Source organism: Microtus oregoni, unplaced genomic scaffold, assembly GCF_018167655.1.
Source record: "Microtus oregoni isolate MIOR12 unplaced genomic scaffold, Mior012 000067F_010, whole genome shotgun sequence".
Lineage (NCBI taxonomy): Eukaryota > Metazoa > Chordata > Mammalia > Rodentia > Cricetidae > Microtus > Microtus oregoni.
In genome coordinates, this window is record NW_024543963.1 from 28078 (window position 1) to 49311 (window position 21234).

At 40.2% G+C, this 21234-nt stretch overlaps 1 non-coding gene across 1 annotated transcript; it reads right to left on the reverse strand.

The window, feature by feature from the left end:
• Positions 1–19949: 19949 nt before the first annotated feature.
• Positions 19950–20021, reverse strand: Trnad-guc. The gene has a single exon. It is a non-coding gene; the product is annotated as a tRNA-Asp (tRNA).
• Positions 20022–21234: the final 1213 nt, after the last annotated feature.

A 21234-nucleotide genomic window follows, 5' to 3' on the forward strand; every position in this document is an offset into this window, starting at 1 on the left:
ACAGAGATCCCTCTACCTCTGTCTCCCAAGTGCTGAATTAAAGGTATATGCCACCACTGCCCGGTCTCTATGACTAACTAGTGGCTTAAGTCTGCACTCTGATGTTCAAGCAAGCTTTATTGCTGTGGGACAATGGTTTTACCCTGTAAAGATTTGTCTCCTGTACTTGTTTAATAAAATGCTGATTGGCCAGTAGCCAGGCAGAAAGTAGAGGCTAGACAATGAGAATTCCAGGAAGAGGGAATTTTGAGTCTGCAGTCATCATCCAGACACAGAGCAAGCAAAATGTGACTGCCTTGATGATAAAAGATACCAAGCCACGTGACTAACACAGACAAGAATAATGGACTAATATAAGTTATAAGAGTTAATAAGAAGTCTGAGCTGATAGGCCAACCAGTTTATCATTAATGTAGACCTCTGTGTATTTCCTTGAGAATGAACGGCTGTGAGACCTTGTAGGACAGAAACCCTACACAACACTTTATGTGTTAGGTCACAAAATATCACTACAGTGTCTACCTGGCTTCTTGCTCCTCTTTCTATTGTTCCTCTCAAGCTTAGATTTCTCTTCCTATTTATTCTCTCTCCCTGCCAGTCCTGCCTATCCTTTTCCTGCCAGGCTATTGGATGCTTAGCTTTTCATTAGACCAAGCAGGTGCCTTAGGCAGGCAAGATGAAATAAATACAATACATCTTTACATAATTAAAGACATCCTTACATCATTAAACAAATGCAGCATAAATAAAAGTAATACACCTTTATACAGTTAAAGTAATATTCTGCAGCATAAACAAATGTAACACATTTTGCCCAGTTAAAATACTATTCCACAACATTTCTCCCTTTTATCTAAGTAAGAAAGGTTTTTTTTTTTTTTGAGACAGGGTTTCTCTGTGGTTTGGGAGCCTGTCCTGGAACTAGCTCTTGTAGACCAGGCTGGTCTCGAAAGTAAGAGAGGTTTTAACTTTAACACAGTAAGACTATATACAATAAGAACAGTTATCAAGTAAGATTACATTTACAATATCCAGTTCATTTGTATATGGAAAATTCAGAGAACTCTATTATCTATTATATCTTGGTGAGTACAAAGCTCTATACCTAATTTACCTTCTATCCTAACTAAGGAAAACTGCAACTATATCTGTCTAGTCTTCAACTCCATCAAAAGACTCCAGAAGGGTAGAATTATTACCTGAATAAGCAGAAAATGCAGTGCAAGCCACTTTCAAAGCTATAGAAATGACAGAGACATCTGGCTGCCTGGACAGTCACCCAACATTACTCTGCAATGTTGGTGCATTAAATCTTTGGCCTACAGACCTAGAATATCTAACATAATCTTCTATGAAGCAGGAAATTTGAAGGTCTGTCTCTTCTTGTCTTGGCAAAGTTTGGCAGTTATATTCCTATGCCTGTTTGTCCAGTTTGGACAGCATACTGTCAGCAATCGAGGCATGGGCAGTCTCTTACCCAAATGGCTTACTTTTCTAAAATGAAAATGAACTCCATATGGAGTTTCTTCAATGCCCAGCATCCTTTTATGAAGTAGATTAGTGCTGCCGGGAGCAGACATGTCTCACTGTCATGTGAATCGGCGTAAATGCAATGCAGATATTAAAGAATATTTACACTTTAATGATAAACTTACAGAGCCGAAGTTCCCGCATGGCACAGGAGGTAGGAAGGAAAAAGAGACGGAACCGCCTCCTGTGCGCCCATTTATCTGTAGGCATTCGCCCGAGGCAAACCCCACCCCCTCAAGGGGCTGTCTTAACCCTACATCTCCCCCTTTTGTCTAAATAAGACAGAACTAAACCAAATATAACTATAAACAATAATAAATGATAAATATAACAAACAATATTGAGAACAAAAGTTTTGCTAGGCATTCTATCTCAAGGAGTCTAAATAATGTAGAGAGTAACTACTATTAAATAATCTTCAACTCCATCAAAGATCTGAGAATGGAATAAATATTACTTAACAAATGAGAGATATCCAAAATGTGCAACAAATGACAGAGACAACTGACTACCTGGGCAATCACCCAAAGTCTCGTTTGCAATGTTGAGTCAACCAACTTTGGCTAAGGCCTAACATAACTGACATACCATTATCAAATGCAAGGAACTTTCTTAGAATTATCCTACCCTGTCTTGGCAAGATAAGACAATCCTGTTTCATATTTTAGTCAGTAGTTGAGGTATGGGTTTTTCTTAACCCAAAGGCCAGTTCTGCCAAGAAGACAAGCTCCCAGTGGAGTGTCTTTGGTGCTCAACGTTCTCTCAGGAGTAGAGTGGTGTTGCCAGGACTAATTGTGTCTCGATGGCACAGAATTCTAGGTTAGATTAAAGGCCATTTTCTACAGCTCTTCAAAGAGGCTGAAGATTATACTATCTATACTAAAAATAATCTCTATGTATCTAAAAGACCTGATTAACCTAACAATAAATATGACAAACATATAATTCTCAATACCTATCTAATTTGAAAACTAAGAGAATAAACAACTGTGCAATATATGAAGACAATGATCTTCACCTGTAAACAATGTCATTACATATCAAAATGTAAACAATGTTATTACATAAATAGTAGCAGAGGTAGAAATGTACATTGTGATATGATAGATGTATCCATACAATATAAGCATACTCTTATACAAAAATAGAGGTAGGAACACTCACATTCAATATTCAATATATCAATATACAAGAAACAGTACCAATATAATTTTCTAAAAACAGTAAGTCACAAATACCAATCATCCCATCAAACCAGTTATTCCCCCCCCCTTTTTTATATATACCCCTAATTCCATACAATATCTCCCCATCCCCTCAACCCTAAACCAACCACTAAAAGATGTCCCTAACCCTGTGGGCAAACTCTGTTGGGAGAGGGGACGTCGTCCTCTCAGATTGCTTCTAGCTGACATAGGGGCGACGTTCTTCTTAGGGGCCCCTGTGAAAGTAAATGATGGTAAAATTCCCAAGGTCCGGCCAGAGTGTTGTCAAAAATGTGCATCATTCAAAATTGTCTCTTGCAGTTGGTACCAAAAAACAGGTCTAATATTAGCGCTTAAAAAAAATTCATGATGTCATAAAAGCCAGATTGAGTTGATGTTGTGGGGCCCCATCTTCATCCTGGAAACTTCAAAGATTACTGTAGGAAAATATGTTGCTTGTTATGGGAAATTTAAACATTAACAACAAGGACATATACTGACATATAAAGAAAGACACAGATATGAGGAAAGGCAAAGAAAGTTTATCAAATATAAAATTATTCTTATTCTGTCCCATTTCATGGCTCCTGACCTGAGACAGAAACTCTGAAATATCTCTTATCAACTGGCTTGGAATTGAAGAGGGACTGAGCCATAGTCCACCTCCAAAACCAGCTCTACACATTTATAAAGAAGTGTTCAATAAAACATATAAATAGATATTAAAAAAAATCAATACTTACAGATTATAAAATTTTATTGTTGATACTCAGTGGGTCGTAATTATTTTCCATCCATCAGTAATTAAATATCCAGGGTCCCTTAAATTCTTTGAAGATGAGTATTTTCCTGTGGAGATAAGAAAAGAACCCTACCCCCAACCTTTCTGTAATCCTTACCATCAGAATGCCCGTCATCCTTATGAATGAATTGTTATTTATCTTTTCCAAGTGACTTCTCTTCTTCAAACTGAACCTTTATTAATTTTGACGGTATCCATAATTTTTCCTCACCTGTGGAGATAAGAGCAAAACCCCTTCCCCAACGCAGCACATCTCCTGGCTTCCATTGTGAGGTCAGCACATCCTTGAAATAAACTGGTTGATTTAGTTCAGCAGACTTTTCCATTATCCAATGTCTTTCTGCAGCCGTCGTTCCCTTCTCATTAGCGTTGAAAAAATTCAAGGTTAACAAAGCATTATGTAACCTATATCTGGGGGTGTTTTCCACCCCTTTCTGTTTGCTCAACATATCCTTTATAGTTCGATTTGATCTTTCTAAGATTGCTTGACCTGTAGGATTGTATGTTATACCTATAACATGCTTGATATTGTAATAATCATAAAACCGTTTCATTTTCCTAGAGACATAAGCAGGACCATTATCTGTCTTTATTTGTGTAGGTATACCCATGATAGCCATGACTTCTAATAAATGAGTGATTTCTGAATCAGCTTTTTCTGAACTTAAAGCAGTTGCCCACTGAAAGCCTGAATAAGTGTCAATGGTGTGATGAACATACTTCAATTTGCCAAATTCTGCAAAGTGGAACACATTCATCTGCCAGATTTCATTCCTATGGGTGCCCTTTGGATTAGCCCCTGCTAGCAGTGGCGTTTGGTTATAAAAAGAACAGGTAGGGCATTTCTTTACAATCTCCTTAGCTTGTTGCCATGTAATAGAAAACTCTTTCTTCAAACCTTTGCTATTAACATGATGCTTTTTATGAAATTCAGAGGCTTGTAGCACACTACCAATCAATAATTGATCAATTTCTGCATTACCTTGTGCTAGAGGACCTGGCAGACCCGTATGGGATCGGATGTGTGTTATGTACATAGGGCAGAGCCTGTTCCTGATCAAATCTTGAACCTGGATAAACAATGAAGTTAGTTCTGTATCATCAGGTATAAATTCAGCAGTTTCAATATGTAAAATAACTCTTTCTGTGTATTGTGAATCAGTAACTATATTAATAGGTTCTTTAAAATCTCTTAGTACCATAAGAATGGCATATAATTCTGCCTTCTGGACAGAATCATAAGAACTTTGTTCCACCTTACCCAAGTCTTCTGATTTGTAACCTGATTTATTGGCATCAGTATAGAATGTATGGGCTCCAGTTATTGGAGCATCACGGATGATTCGAGGAAGGATCCAAGTTCTCTTTATGAAGTTAAGCTGCTTGCTTTTTGGATAGTTGTTATTAATGTCTCCCAAAAAATTAGCACAAGCTCTTTGCCATGGTTCATTATCTTCCCATAATTTCTTTAGTTCATCAGCAGTGAAAGGCACTATAATTTCTGCTGGGTCTATGCCTGCTAGTTGATGAAGTCTCAGCTTGCCTTTTATAATTAACTCAGAGACTTTTTCCACATAAGTTTTCAGTTTCTTACTTGGTTTATGTGGTAAAAAGATCCATTCCAAGATAATATCATCTCTCTGCATTAAAATTCATGTAGGAGAAATTTTTGACGGTAATATGACGAGAATACAATCGAGCTCTGGATTCACTCTGTCCACATGTGCCTGTTGTAATTTCTCCTCAATCATTGTCAGTTCCTTTTCTGCTTCAGCTGTTAATTCTCTGGGACTGTTTAAATCTTTATCACCATCCAAGGTTTTGTTCAAATGAATTATTAGATCAGGTGTTATTCCAATAGCTGGTCAGAGACTGGAAATGTCTCCTAACAGTCTTTGAAAGTCATTAAGAGTCCGTAGGTGATCCCTCCGAATTTGTGCCTTTTGTGTCTTAATTTTTTGCAAACCTATTCTATAACCTAAATAATTAACAGAATCTCCCTTCTGAATCTTTTCAGGAGCAATTTGCAATCCCCATTTAGGTAACAGTATCTGTATTTCTTCAAACAGTCTGCTCAAGGTATCTATGTTTGAATCAGATAACAATATGTCGTCCATGTAATGGTATACTATAGATTTGGGAAATTTCTTGCGTATTATTTGCAATGGTTGGTTCACAAAATATTGGCACAGGGAGGGGCTATTTAACATACCCTGGGGGAGGACGGCCCAATGGTACCTCCTCGAAGGTTGAGAATTGTTATAAGTAGGCACTGTGAAGGCAAATTTTTCTCTATCTTCTTTTTGCAAAGGTATAGTGAAAAAATAATCCTTTAAATCAGTAACTATGAGAGGCCATCCTTTTGGTAATAAAGAGGGCAAAGGAATTCCAGATTGCAGAGGGCCCATAGGTTGAATAACCTTGTTGATGGCCCTGAGATCTGTCACCATTCTCCATTTACCTGATTTTTTCTTAACCACAAATACAGGAGAATTCCAGGACCTGGTAGATTCTTCTATATGTCCAGCATCTAATTGTTCTTGTACCAGCTGTTCTAAAGCCTGTAACTTTTCCTCAGCTAAAGGCCATTGTTTTGTCCATATTGGTTTCTCAGTCAACCATTTTAGAGGCAAGGCTGTTGGTATCTCTGAAGGGACATCAATTGCTTGTTCTTGCACAGCCCTAATGGCCGGTTTTCTCCGTTTGTAATAACTTTTAATATTATTCTCATAAATAAAGGCTGTAGAAGTAGCAGGAATGTTAATTTGGGTGTTCCATTGTTGTAATAGGTCACGACCCCATAAATTCATTGCAATATTGGCTATATATGGCTTTAATTTTCCTATTTGTCCCTCAGGCCCTATACATTCAACCCATCTCATGCTCTGCCTTACTCGAGATAGGGTTCCAATTCCCAGGAGCTGAACATTTACATTCTGAAGAGGCCAATATGGATGCCAAGATTCTGGGGTAATGATACTTACATCAGCACCTGTGTCCAGCAGGCCAGTAATAAAAATGCCATTTACACACACTCTCAGCTTAGGTCTTTGATCATTTATAGAAGTTTGCCAAAATACACGTAACTCATCTTTCTGATTACTAGTGCTTGTAACAGTAGGCATGTGGCTTCCTAATTGTCCTGACGAGGCATGTTCTCTGCAGAAACTGGAAATGACTGAACCATGTTTGCCATGGGGGCCTGTGAGGCCCCCCCTCTCACGTTTCCCGTCTGTATCAGATTGCCTTGTCTAGCTCTTGTAGACCTGCATTCATTCGTCCAGTGTCTGCCTTTTCCACATCTTCTACATAAACCTGAAGGCTGAGTCCTTCTATTTCTCTTATTTCTAGAAGATGCATTATTATTATTTCTGAAAATCCGTTGTTTACAATTCCTTTTCATATGACCCAGTTTGCCACAATTAAAACATTTGGTATTCTGGTGTCTCCTTTTACTATTGGAAATTGCTTCTTCTACCCATGCTTCAGTGCCATAGTCAAATGTGTCAACATTTAGTGTATGCAAGACCCATTCTTCCAAGGACGCTGATCTGAACTTTAAAGGCCCCAAGATCTTTTTGCATTCCACATTTGCATTTTCGTAAGCAAAAGACTCAATTATTATACGTCTTGCTTCTGGGTCAGATATCCCTATTTGTACAGCCTTAGTTAACCTTTGTAAAAAGTCACTAAAGGGTTCTCTCTGACCCTGTTTAACTGTGACAAATGATTCCATTCTCTGTCCTGGGTCTTGTACTCTGTCCCAAGCCCTTAAGGCTGCTGTAGTACACATGGAGAGTATGTTTTCATCAAAATTAGTTTGTTCCTAAGGGTCGGAAAAGAGCCCTTCACCTAGAATTTTATCTAGGGAAATGTCAATTCCCTTCGCCTTTTCCTGCTGCTCTAAAAGTCTAGCCTCTTGCCTGAACAAGCATTTCCATTTTAATTGCGGCCCACTCTCAAGGACCGCGGACCTCAGCTGGAGCCAGTCCGAGGGGGTTGCTCTGCTTGTTGTGGCCCAAGATTTTAGCATCTCTTTAACAAAAGAGGCGTGCATCCCAAAAGTCATGATGGCCTGTTTAATTTCTTTGAGATCATTCATACGGACAGGCTCCCATGTATCTTCCTTGATGACCCTAGGGTTTCTGGAACCAATCACCTTTTCTGTTGTTATTACTGGAAAGGCATGTAGAGCTGTAGGTAGAGCTTTGTGGAAATTGTCCCTGAGGGTTTTATCCACAGATGTAGTTAAAATTTGCCTTTCTACCCTTTGCTCTTCTTCATCAGAATTTAGAAATTCCTCAATCTTTTCAATTCTATTCACCATTGCTTTTTGTAATGTCTGAATCTCCTGTCCAGAATTATGTTCCAAAGCCTTCATTGAGGATTCTAAAGTATGAAATTTGTCCATTAGAGATAACTTGTCATCTTTGGACATAATTTTTATGGCATAAACCGCGCCTTCTTGTATTGATAATCTTTCCGCCAATCTGTCATAAGGTTTAGACAAAATTCGATTGTCACATTCAGCAGTTTTGATGCTCTCAGTGAATGTTTCAGTTCCTACAGAAAGGGACTGCTGGAACTTACGATCTAATTCAGCTGTTCCTTCTTCCATAGTAATGAATTTCTCCTTAACATCAGCCTGTACCTTTTCTAGATTTTGCTCAGTTAACCAAGTCATGTTAAACAAAGATCTGTTTTCTTCCTGGAGAACTTCAAACTGATTCTTGAGAAGATTGTTGTCATTCTCAATAGTTTTTAAACGTTCAACCTCTGCCTTAAGAGATTTGATCATTTTCCTATTATCAAACCAAATAGTGCTAAGGAAAATTAAGAATCCCAGAAATATCCATAGATGTGGGGTGATAGACACCTCTTGTAAAATCTCCCAAATGGTACCCTCAAAAAAGCTGTTGAAATCTGAAATTGTCACGTTCTCAGACATTTTATTTATAAAAGAAAAAATTCTTTTACCTGTAATGACCGGTTCCTGCCAGTGGTGGCGAAAGAGTCCACTTGAGTCCACGTGGCCTAAGTCTGAAATAAATGACTCAAAAACAAAATTGAAACAGACACCAGACTGATAAGTGCAATTGGGCCAGAATGGGAACAGAGAGAAAAGCCTCCAAAGTGAATAAATCAGAGGGATGCCGGCGTGCTGGGGCTCGCAGGGCCGCTGTCACGTGACCCGAGCGCAGGCGGAGGTGGGAGGGGAACAGAGACTGATCTCGCTGTTACAGAGGCGCTGCCAATTTCAAAACCCAGGGGAGTGCTAGCTCTACCGTCCCGCTTGATTCTCTAGCAAGCAGCAGGGAAAATCGAGTCACTCAGAATCTCAGCTGCTTCCGCGCGCCCAGGGAGACCAACGCCAGGAGCAGTGGCTCCGATTTGGGCCGGGTCTCGGCAAAGCCCCAGGGGGAGGGCGCCAAATGTATCGGCGTAAATGCAATGCAGATATTAAAGAATATTTACACTTTAATGATGAACTTACAGAACCGAAGTTCCCGCGTGGCACAGGAGGTAGGAAGGAAAAAGAGACGGAGCCGCCTCCCACGTGCCCATTTATCTGTAGGCATTCGCCTGAGGCAAACCCCGCCCCTTCAAGGGGCTGTCTTAACCCTACAGTCATGAAAAGTGCTATATTAACAAAACAATTAAATGCCAAATTCTGTATAGCTTTGAAGTGTTTAAAAATCATCTAGCTACCTAAAATATATCTGCTTAACCTTGAAAACATATCTAATATGACTACAAGTTTGATTATTATAGATCACTTACTAACCTGCATTTATTACATATACATTACATTTTTAAATGACCTGCATAAGCACAATACCCAAAACAATAGTAGAAACTTACATACAGTATAACAAAAATAATTTTAAATTTGTTTCAATATACTAAAATCCACACCAATGCAAAATATCTGAAGCTAATAGTTGTCTTTTTATCCTATATTCTTATATCCCCATTAAATGATGAAAAATATCCTTAAAACATCAAATAACCAAAAAACATCCACCCCACCTCTTGGGAATGTGGGTGTTCTGTTCTCTAGACTGCTTCCTATTTGTCTATGGGCTATGATATCTTTAGGAATTATGAGAAAATTAAGGTAATGGTCAAGTTCTGAGAAAACTAGCTTTATTTGTTATCTAGTCTCTGTGTAATGGGAAAGCTCAAGGCTTGTCCCAAGTCCTGGGTAGAATAGTCTCTGAGTCTGAATCATGTCCAGCTGCTTTGAAGTTGTTTTGGGTGCAGAACTTTGAGGAAACTGCAGCAAAGGATCACCTAGGCCACCCATTTGCATTGGTGTCTGGTCCCCTTGCTCTGAAAACAACAGACTTTCAAAGGTAGCATACATATTTGCATTAACACAGTATGGACTGTGTTGTACATAAGCCAGCCAAAGATGATTCATGTTTAAGCAGCTAAAGTATGTGTCACATAGCTTGTCGTTTTTCTAGATTTAATTCTTTATGTCTGTTGACAGTATTTTAGGGGGTTTTCCTCATTCACATATGAAACTCTATGGACTTTAAACAAATCCACAGCCCTTAATTTTCTGTGAAAATAAAAGGATAACCAGTTTCCCAAAGTAATACATTTTTGACGTTCATTTTAAAGTTAAGGCATTCTTAAAGTATCTAGGCTGGTTTGTTTCAGCAGTCCCTCTTATAATCCCATGCCTCCCAGTAGCTGTCAATTGCTCGTCAGAACTCAAAACTTCAAAGACAACACAACACCATTCAGGTTCCAGACTCCCTGTGTATTTTTCATCTTTACATGGCTTATTCTTTTTTATATTACTTCACTCTTTCTTTTAAAACTTTATTTTTAAACTGTTTATTTCTTTTTATGACTTTCTATATCCATTTTCTTTTCTTTCTTAAGCCTGTGTGTATTTTTAAACACATTGGAAACTGTTTAGAGGTTTTTTCTGTCTAAACCTGTTTTAAAGCATATCTCTAGCCTGTTCTGTCTGCATAAGCAAAACAAAGTGCTAAGCTACCACTGGGTATTCCACTATAGCTTTGATGGCTTGCTCCGCCCCACCATGTCTGTGGTGAGCTCCTTACATCTGTGAGATCTGAGCCTTAAGCTCACGGCTGGGTCTGAAGGTGCCTTTGACCACGAACTACATCCAACCGCACTAGCTCTAGGAAGTTTATACCCTGCAGTGTGGCAGACATTTTTACTTGGCCTTTTGTTCCTACTTAGTGAGAAAAAGGCTATTTAAGTGCTTTGTCGTATAACAGAGTTTCTTAATGGAGCTGTATCTTTTTTCCCCTTTTTTCAGCTTTCTCGGGCCCTACATGGAAATACAGGCCCCACACTGGAATGCCAAGATGTGCCAGGCTTTTTCTTTTGGGCCACCAACCAGCTCCCAAATTATGACATAGAAATCTCTCATTAGTTTTCAATGGTCAGTCTAGCTTAGGCACATTTCTGGCCAGCTCTTTTGACTTAAATTAACCTGTTTCTCTTTATCTACCCTTTGCCTTGGGGCTTATTTATTACCTTTCTTACTTCTGTAGATCTTACTTTCACTGCTTCTCTGTGTCTGGCTGTCTGGTGTCTGCCAGGCTTCTTGCCCCGAGCATGTCCCTCATTCTCTCCTCCTTCTCTCGTTCCTCCCAGGCCTAGATTTATCCTATTAATTCTCGTTTCCTGCCATGGTGTAGTAGTTTCTTCTGTTTGTGTGTTGTTTTCATTGGTTAATAAATAAAGAAACTGCCTTGGCCTAGTTGATGGGGCAGAACTTAGGTAGGCGGGGAAGACAGAACTGAATGCTGGGAGGAAGAAAGGCAGAGGAGAGAGACATCATGGAGCCACCAGAGGCAGATGTGCCAAATCTTTCCCAGTAAGCCACTGCCACATGGCAATACACAGATTACTAGAAATGGGTTAAATTAAGATGTAAGAGTTAACCAATGAGAAGTTAGAGCTAATGGGCCAAGCAGTGTTTTAATTAATATAGTTTCTGTGTGGTTATTTTGGGAGCTAAGCTAGCCGGGTGGCTGGGACAAACAACCAGCCTCTCCCTACAACATTACCAGCCCCACCTGTCCTTTTCCTGTCTATTTATTGGCCATTTAGCTTTTTATTAGACCAATCAGGTGTCTTAGGTAGGCAAGGTGAAACAAATATATCACATCTTTACATAATTAAACCAGTTACCCTGGTATCAGGGTAACTGTAGCTTCATAGAAGGAATTTGGCAATGACTATTTCTATATTGTGAAATACATTAAGGAGTATAGGTATTAGGTCTTCTTGGAAGTTCTGGTAGAATTCTGCATTGAAACCGTCTGGACCTGGGCTCTTTTTGGTAGGGAGGTTTTTTATGACAACTTCTAATTCTTCACGACTAACAGGTCTATTTAGATTGTTCACCTGGTCCTGGTCTAACTTTGGTATATGGTACCAAAAAAAATGTCCATTTCTTTATCATTTTCCAATTTTGTGGCATATAGGCTTTTGTAGTAAGATCTAATGATTTTCTGAATTTCCTCTGTGTCTGTGGTTATATCTCCCTTTTCATTTCTGATCTTGTTAATTTGCATATTCTCTCTCTCCGCCATTTGATTAGTTTGGATAGGGGTTTATCAATCTTGTTGATTTTCTCCAAGAACCAGCTTTTTGTTTCATTGATTCTTTGGATTGTTTTATGTGTTTCTATTTTGATGATTTCAGCCCTTAGTTTGATTATTTCCAGTCTTCTACTCCTCCTAGGTGAGTTTGCTTCTTTTTTTTCTGGCTTTCAGGTGGGCTGTTAGGTCTCCAATGTGTGCTTTCTCTGTTTTCTTTAAGTGGGCACTTAGTGCTATGAACTTTCCTCTTAGCACTGCTTTCATCGTGTCCCGTAGGTTTGAGTAAGTTGAGTCTTTATAGTCATTGAATTCAAGAAAGACTTTAATTTCTTTCTTTATTTCTTCCTTGATCCAGGTGTGGTTCAGTAGTTGACTGTCCAGTTTCCATGAGTTCTTAGGCTTTCTGGGGGTAGCATTGTTGTTGAATTCTAACTTTAATCCATGGTGATCTGATAAGACACAGGTGGTAACTAATATTTTTTGTAACTGTTTAAGTTTGCTTTGTTACCGAGTATGTGGTCAATTTTCGAGAAGGTTCCATGAGCTGCAGAGAAGAAGGTATATTCTTTCCTATTTGGGTGGAATATTCTATAGATGTCTGTTAAGTCCATTTGATTCATTACCTCCCTTAATCCTCTTATTTCTCTGTTAGGTTTCTGTCTGATTGACCTGTCCACTGGTGAGAGAGGAGTGTTGAAATCTCCTACTACTAGTGTGTGTGGTTTGATGACTGCCTTGAGTTTTAGTAATGTTTCTTTTACATAAGTGGGTGCTTTTATATTAGGAGCATAGATATTCAGGATTGAGACTTCATCCTGATGAATTGTTCCTGTTATGAGTATAAAATGTCCCTCTCCATCTCTTCTGATTGATTTTAGTTTGATGTCAACTTTGTTAGAAATTAGTATGGCCACACCTGCTTGTTTCTTAGGTCCATTTGCTTGATAAACCCTTTCTTAGCCCTTTACTCTGAGTAGATGTCTGTCTTTGTGGTTGAGGTGTGTTTCTTGTAAGCAGCAGAATGTTGTATCCTGTTTTCGTATCCAGTCTCTTAGCCTGTCCTTCTTTAGAGGTGAATTGAGTCCATTGATATTAAGTGATATTAATGACCAGTGGTTGTTAACTCCGGTCATTTTTTCTTTTTTTGGTAGTAGAGTTTGTGTGTTTCCCTTCTTCGAGTTGTACTGGTGAAGAGTCATTAGATGTCTGAGTTATTGTGGGCATTGTTGGACTCCTTGGGTCGTGATTTTCCTTCTATTACTTTCTGTAAGGCTGGATTTGTGGCTACGTATTGTTTAAATTTGTTTTTAACCTGGAAAATTTTGTTTTCTCCATTTATAGTGAACGAAAGCTTGGCTGAGTATAGTAGTCTGGGCTTGCATCCATGGTCTCTTAGTTTCTGCAGTACATCTATCCAGGACCTTCTGGCTTTCATGGTTTCCATAGAGAAGTCAGGTGTAAGTCTGATAGGTTTACCTTTATAAGTAACTTGACCTTTTTCTTTTGCAGCTCTTAATATTCTTTCTTTATTCTGTATGTTTTGTGTTTTGATTATTATATGGCGAGGAGATTTTTTATTTTTGGTCCAGTCTATTCGGTGTTCTGTATGCTTCTTGAACCTTCAAAGGAATATCTTTCTTTAGGTTGGGAAAGTTTTCTTCTATAATTTTATTAAATATATTTTCTGGACCGTTGAGCTGTACTTCTCCTTCTTCTACCCCTATTAGTCTTAGGTTTGGTCTTTTTATTGTGTCCCAAATTTCCTGAATGTTTTGTGATGAGAATTTGTTGGTTTTGCTGTTTTCTTTGATCAATGTGTTTTTCTCTATGGTGTCTTCAGTGTCTGATATTCTTTCTTCTATCTCTTGTAATCTGTTGGTAGTACTTGTCTCTGTTTGTTTACCCAGATTTTCTATCTCCATCCTTCCCTCGGTTTGTGTTTTCTTCATTATTTCCATTTCATTCTTCAAGTCTTGAACCTCCTCCCTTACCTGTTTGATTGCTTTTTCTTGTTTCTCTTGGTTTTCTTGGGTATCTTTGAGCGATTTATTCATTTCCTCTACCTTTTTGTTTGTAATCTCTAATTGTTTATGGCAGTTTTTCACCTCCTGTTAAAGGTCCTCTATTAATTTCATATAATTCACTTTTGAGTCGATTTCTTCTAATTCTTCTGGAGTAGGGTGTACAATTCTTCTTATTTCGGGATCCCTGGATTCTGGTGATGTCGTGTTGCCTTTCAGGTTGTTAGAGGAATTCTTGCATTGGCGCCTTCCCATCTCTTCCTTCAAATGAAGCCAGGAGAGGCCTGGTGTGTCTTGGTCCAGTCTTTGCTGTGACTGACTCTCTGGGTGTATCTATCTCCTCAGTGTAGAAGCAGGAACCGTTCCAGTCCATATGGAACTCCTCAGCACCAAAACATGGACGCCTGGTAATCCAATGACCCGCGGACAAACGGGCGAACTTGGGGGGCAGGGCAGGGTTGAGTAGAACACAGGAGACCCTGCAGCACATGCTGAAGGTGCCCGGGCTCCCTTGCAGGGGTCCTAGAGGCCTGCCCGATAGGCAGCCACTCACTGCTTTGAGTGGGTAGCCTTAGTGTAGGAACAGAAAACTGTTCCTGAGCAAAGGACCCCTCAGAAAACGCAGGCTTGGGGGGGGGTCGTGTGTAAGAAAGACAGCCCTGCAGAAGGAGCTGGGGGAGGGGGGTTTGTGCTCTCTTCCAGGACAATCCGCCCCTGGATAGCACACACTCATCCGTCCAGATGGAACACCTCAGCACCTTGTAGAATATTATTTTAAGGTGTGTTAGGACCTAGCAACAGGCACTGTTAGAGGTCCTGATTGTTCCTAGCCAATGGAAGGGCAACCATGTGATGACAACAGATCGGAAAGCCTGGGTGCTGGGAGGGTATATATGTTTTCCCCATTGTCAAATAAATGAGTCTGCCTGATCCCTTTCACCAGATTCCTAATGTCTGCGTTTGTTGATGTCAGGCCTTCTCACCCCCTCCCCCAAGGAAAACATTAGGTCCCAGCAACAGCAATCAGGAGAGAGGACCCTGCATCTCACTTAAATGGAACCTGAAAAGGAGAACTGGCCCAGCTCCTTGCTGTAGGCTATATTGGGTGAGCTAACCGAGGCAGTGTTGGAGAGCAGGCTGCCCAGGTCACAGTGACAATAGGGAAAACCTAGACTGACCAGCCCAGCTACTAACCAAGTCCAGAACCAGGGCAATGAGTTATCCCGTCCCAGCATCTATGGTCTTCTGGAGCACATGAAGGGGCTGACCATGCAGTTCCAAAGTTGCGGGATCTCCATGACATAGGACAAAAACGGGATATCCAAGAGGAGCCCCATTGAGAGCCCAAAGATAATAAACTGTGATTAATAGGAAGATAAACATAAAGGATTCATTTCTAATTCTCAAGTTGTAATATTTAATTTCTGAGTTTTTCAAATTCTGATTTATCGTTTTGTCTAGTTTGCTTTCTATTGCTGTAATAAGCAATTTGCGAGGGGAAGGAGTTTCTTTGGCTTCCATTTCCATGTCACAGCTGATCATCGAGGGAATAGGCAGGAACTCAAGCAGGAACAGAGGCAGGAACCACAGAGGAACACTGCTTACTGGCTTGCTCCTTATGGCTTCTTCAGCTTCCATGTCAAGCACTATTATCTGCTGAACCGCCTGGCTGAGCCCTTTTACCTCATTTTTCAATATTAATTGCTATTTTGCTCAGTTTTAAAGACTTGTCTCTTTTAATAGCTGTAATAACAATAATTATAAATAAATTAAAAGTTATCAAATATGCTGTGTGTGATGGTGCATTCTATAATCTCAGCATTGAGAGTAAGAAGCAGCCTTTGAGTTCATGGAAATCTGTTCTACACGGTGATTACCAGGCCAGCTAAATCTACATAGTAATACTTGGTCTCAAAACAAACCATCAAATATGTTTAAACACAATAAAAAAATCTTTGTAATTATTTTTTAAATGTCTGCTGTATCCACTGTGACTGCCTTCCCACACACAACTCAGCTGGCCTATATATGGGCTGTCCTCTCCCAGCCAGCAGCACAGAGGCCTTGACAAATGTAGCTCTGTATTAGTCAGGGTTCCCTAGAGTAACAGGAGAGTTTTTGGAAAGACTTACAAAAGGCGAAATTCTGTGGCAGGAGGGATTCTTTGATTGAATCTCAACTTCCACTGTGGCCAGTGGAAAGCTTGTTAGGGTGTTTGTTTCTTTTGACTATGTTGGCCAATTTTATGGACCTTTGAGCAGCAAATGATCTCTGCTTTTATGATTTTTGGCTGTATACTTAGTGACAAACATAATGGAGCCATTCTTCTTTGGATTATTATTCTGGTAATGCCCCCACAAGGCCCTATCACCTACTGTCACCTGAAAGGTAGATGTAAAACTAACCTTCACATCTTTTTCTCCTATGGGTCAACAACAGGAGCTTCTCACTCTGCTGGGGAACTGGAGATACACAGAGGAGGTAGTACAAAGTGATACTCACCTTCATGAAGCCCTTGCCTCACAGGCTTATCTCCTTCCTCCTAAGCAGCCTGCCTTTGGTTGGTGAATGCTATTTGGAGATCCCTTGATACTCCCCCACACATACCTCATCTCAGGGAACCAAGGAGGCATGAACTAGGTAGCCACAATTTGCTCGAGGCCATGAAATTAGCAAGATCATGTATTAAACTACAGTTTCCTTCTGGATCCCCTGTTAGTCAGAATTATTGACTTGAGCCCCAGGAAAGAAAGGTGGCTGAGTTGGTCACATGGAGAGTATAGCAGTTGATGAGCTAATACTGATTCAGAGTTTGTGCATGACTTGTTTACACCAAGAACTGCTCCAGTCTTTGTGGGAGCCTAGGCAGTTTGGATGCTCACCTTACTAGACCTGGATGGAGGTGGGTGGTCCTTGGACTTCCCACAGGGCAGGGAACCCTGATTGCTCTTTGGGCTGACAAGGAAGGGGGAGGGGAGCGGGGGGGGGAGGAAAATGGGAGGCAGTGGTGGGGAGGAGGCAGAAATCTTTAATAAATAAATAAATAAAATTAAAAAAAGAACTGCTCCAGTATGGATTTATGAAGTTAATTAAAGCCCTGAAGATGGCTCTTTATGTGGCATTTTGCTTACCAATGGCACCATCTGCACATCTGGCTCTGTCTGGTAAATACCATATATTGAACTACAAGGGATTTGCCTTTTATGAACACAGATTTTTTTTTTATTTTCTTTTTCAGATTTTCAGTTTTATATCAAGCCATTTCATGGTGCAAAATCTCTGGGAAGCCAGCAGTCTGCATGTGGTTTTCATTGCAATTTCATCTCCCATGTCAGATGAGTAGTCTGCTGTTGCCATGGTGAATTGGTATTATACTGTGACCTTGATTCTGAACAGAAATGTACGTTGCCTTGACCATGATTACACAAAATTCGTTGTCTAGGAAACAGCACAGTTCCGAGAACAGGAAGGGCCAGATAATTCTTAGCTATAACTGGAAGCCACGCAGGGTTACCTTGTACCCAGCAGTGTCTTTGTTTTCCTCAAGAGGCTTCTGGACTTCTTGTTTGCCTGTGTGATACAAACTGAGTGAAGGAGGGATGGAAGGAAAAAATGAGAGCAAGAATTGGGGGAACCTCTCTCTCTATGACGGAAAATTCTGAAGCAGAGCAAGCTCTTGCCGCTGTTGAAAGTGGCCAGGGCTTAGCACACCCTCACATTTTTACTGGGAGCTACGAAAGAAGGAGTGAACAATACCTCTGTCCTCCTGGATGTTCCCTGCCATCCTGGTTTTATCTATACGGAAGGTATACATGTGCATGAATACATAAAACACTGAGACACAAACACACATGTATGGATCTAGCCCCCCCCCACATCACATAAGCCAAGGGCAGATTGATAGGACTGGAGTCTGTCACTTTCCTTATACACACACCATACATATCCTCTAGCTTCTTCCCAGTCATCTGTGCAAGTCACCTGAAGCAATCACAGAAGAAGCTAAAATGGCAGACAGCCCTAGTCCATCCAGGCAGACATAAGGTAGAGCCAAAGAAACCCTTTAAAAGGCTGCCCACAGGAGAAACAGCCCATGCTTGTATGCATTTTGCTTCCAGTCCAATGACTTCCTCTCTTCCAACCCCATGTCCTTTCCTCTCATAGAATCCTAATTGCTCAAATTGTTAGCCTCATCCTCAACACCCACCTTTTCCTCAAGCTTAGGTTCCAACTTGGCCCTGCAAGTCTGTCAGGAACACCCGATATCTTCACCCCTCAGCAGTTCCTAACCACCCACCATCCCTCCATACTCCTTTGACCCTGGCCTGGGCCTACCACCTCCAGTGTGTGGCCTGCACACAAGAGCACAGCAACTACTTCATGAGTCAATAGCTGAGGTAGAGAGAGAAGTCACAATGAGACAAGTAGCAAGAAAAGGAAAGAGAGCTGGTATCCACTGGAAGCAGTTGTGTATTACAGGAATATCCAGAGATAGTGGAATCCACTCCCAAATCTTGCACCCAGCAAGCAGTACCTGCCACTAACATGAGCCCCAAACCCAGAATGTCCAAGACAGAAAAGAGATAGATACAGGAACCGGCAGGTGAAACTACTCCCGACAGGGTTATACAATACACCAAATGAGTGCAGTCAAACACAAGAATATAGGATTCCATTTCTATAAAACTTTAGAATAGATAAATCCTAAAGTCAGAGAGCAGAAGGGTGGCCGCCAGTGGCTGAGGCCAGAAGAATTGGAAAGTGACTTGCCGACAGAGACATGGGCAAGAACTATTAAAGGAAGAGGATTTCTTTCTTTTGGGGGTGGGGTGGGGGTTCAAGACAGGGTTTCGCTGTAGCTTTGGAGCCTGTCCTGGAACTAGCTCTTGTAGACCAGGCTGGTCTCGAACTCACAGAGATCCGCCCACCTCTGCCTCCTGAGTGCTGGGATTAAAGGCGTGTGCCACCACGGCCCAGCTGAGGATTTCTTTTTGGGTGGTAAAAATACATGTACATTAATGGGGGTGTTCTTAGAATTTTGTAAATATACTAATGACCACGAAATGGTACAAACTAAAATGGCGATGCTTAGGGTTCTTTGAATTACAGCCCATAAACTCTGATCATTGTGTGTGAGTGCATAGAGATGGGGGGGGGACATGTACTGTGTCTATTTGAAAATGTTATACTCATTCATTTGTAAACAGAAAGAAACTTAAACACAACGGAAATAATTGTTGACCTACAAGAAGTATTTGTTCCTAAAAGGTAAGGAATAAAACTATGTAAATGTTAAACAGTTTGGAATATTATGCTTACTTGCATGTTCTGGAACAATGAGTAAAAACGTCTTGAATGACAGGTGAAAAAAAAATCCTACATACACTTCTTTTCCATAGCATAAGTTCTCAACCTATGGCTTTTGTTACATTATATTTCCATGGCATTTGACACTTGCACTCTGCCCTATAGTACCAGTCAGCATATGATTACCCTGTTGTTGAATATTAGTTCAGCAGGCAAACACTGTGTCTGTGACTCTCCCATTTCTGAGTTCTTTACTCTGATATTTCTTTCACTTGGCTAGAATTTGTTCCTTTGCTAATTTGTATTGCTGTTTTTTTTTTTTTTTGATTTTTTGAGACAGGGTTTCTCCGTAGCTTTTGGTTCCTGTCCTGGAACTAGCTCTTGTAGACCAGGCTGGCCTCGAACTCACAGAGATCCGCCTGCCTCTGCCTCCCAAGTGCTGGGATTAAAGGCGTGCGCCACCACCGCCCGGCTAGGTGACAATGCTCTCCCCATCGGGGAATCGAACCCCGGTCTCCCGCGTGACAGGCGGGGATACTCACCACTATACTAACGAGGAAGAGATTGTATTGCTGTTTTTAAACATGAATGACAAACTAGATAGATGCACAGAGCACTGTGGGATGCCGCACATCTTCCTTGCTTCCTGGCACCATGAGCAGCTTGCTCTACCATGCATTTTTCTCCAGCATGATGTAGTGCCTCACCATGGGCCAAAAAGCAACAAGGCCAATCAAATCATGACTAAAAAGTCTCCAATAATGTAAGAAGAAATAAGCCTGTCCTCATTTTAAGATGATTATATCCAATATTTTGTTATAGAAATATAAGGCTGGCTATCACATCATTAATCCATCCATGTGTACTTCAGTTTATTCTGTATCTTTGCTATTGTGAATAATGTTGCAATAAACATGTGAGTGCAGGTACCTTTTCTTTGGATATCGTCCCAGTAGTGGGATGAATGTATCACATGATCGTTCTATTTGTAGATGTTTAAGGAACCCCCCTGCTGCTTTCTCTACCAGCTATATAATTTACATACCTACAAACATAGATTGAGAGTTTCCCTTGCTCCCCATCCGCATCAGATTTTGTATTTTTATAATATACATTCTAACTATGATCTATTGAGAGCTCATAGACTAATAGAACAAAAAGAGAACCCCTAAATAAATGCATGTATTTTTAGCTATGTTATTTTTTTTACAAAAGCAACAAGAACATACTTTGAAGAAAGGACAGTGTCTAATCAATGATATTGGAAAACTGGGTATCCATGTGTAGAAGAATGAAATTATACCCCTACTCCTCACCCTGTACACACACTGATTCTAAATAAACCAAAAGCTTGCATGTAAGATATAAAAGAAACTCAACACCATAAAACAATTTAATGGCTGGCAAGTGATCTGAATTACCATCCTCAAATGAAAATTATCAAGTGGCCAACAAGTTTAAGAAAAAATTATTCAACATCACTAATCCTCATTATTTTTGTAGTTATGATTACTGTTTTATGTATAAATCCTATGCTGGTTTGTGGTACCTCATTTCTACCAGTGTCTTCAAATCATCTTTCACTTTTATAACATCTGCCTTGGGATGTTCTGCTACTCCTGTGACCTGTAGCCTTCAATTTCATTAATCTAATTCAAGATTTGCTTTCCATTTTTCTGTGACTTTGGGGACTGTGACCCTTAATTCTGGAGCAATGATTTCTGCTCCGGTTCTGAGAAGCCATTGTTGGCTCAGGTCACCCCTGCTTTGTC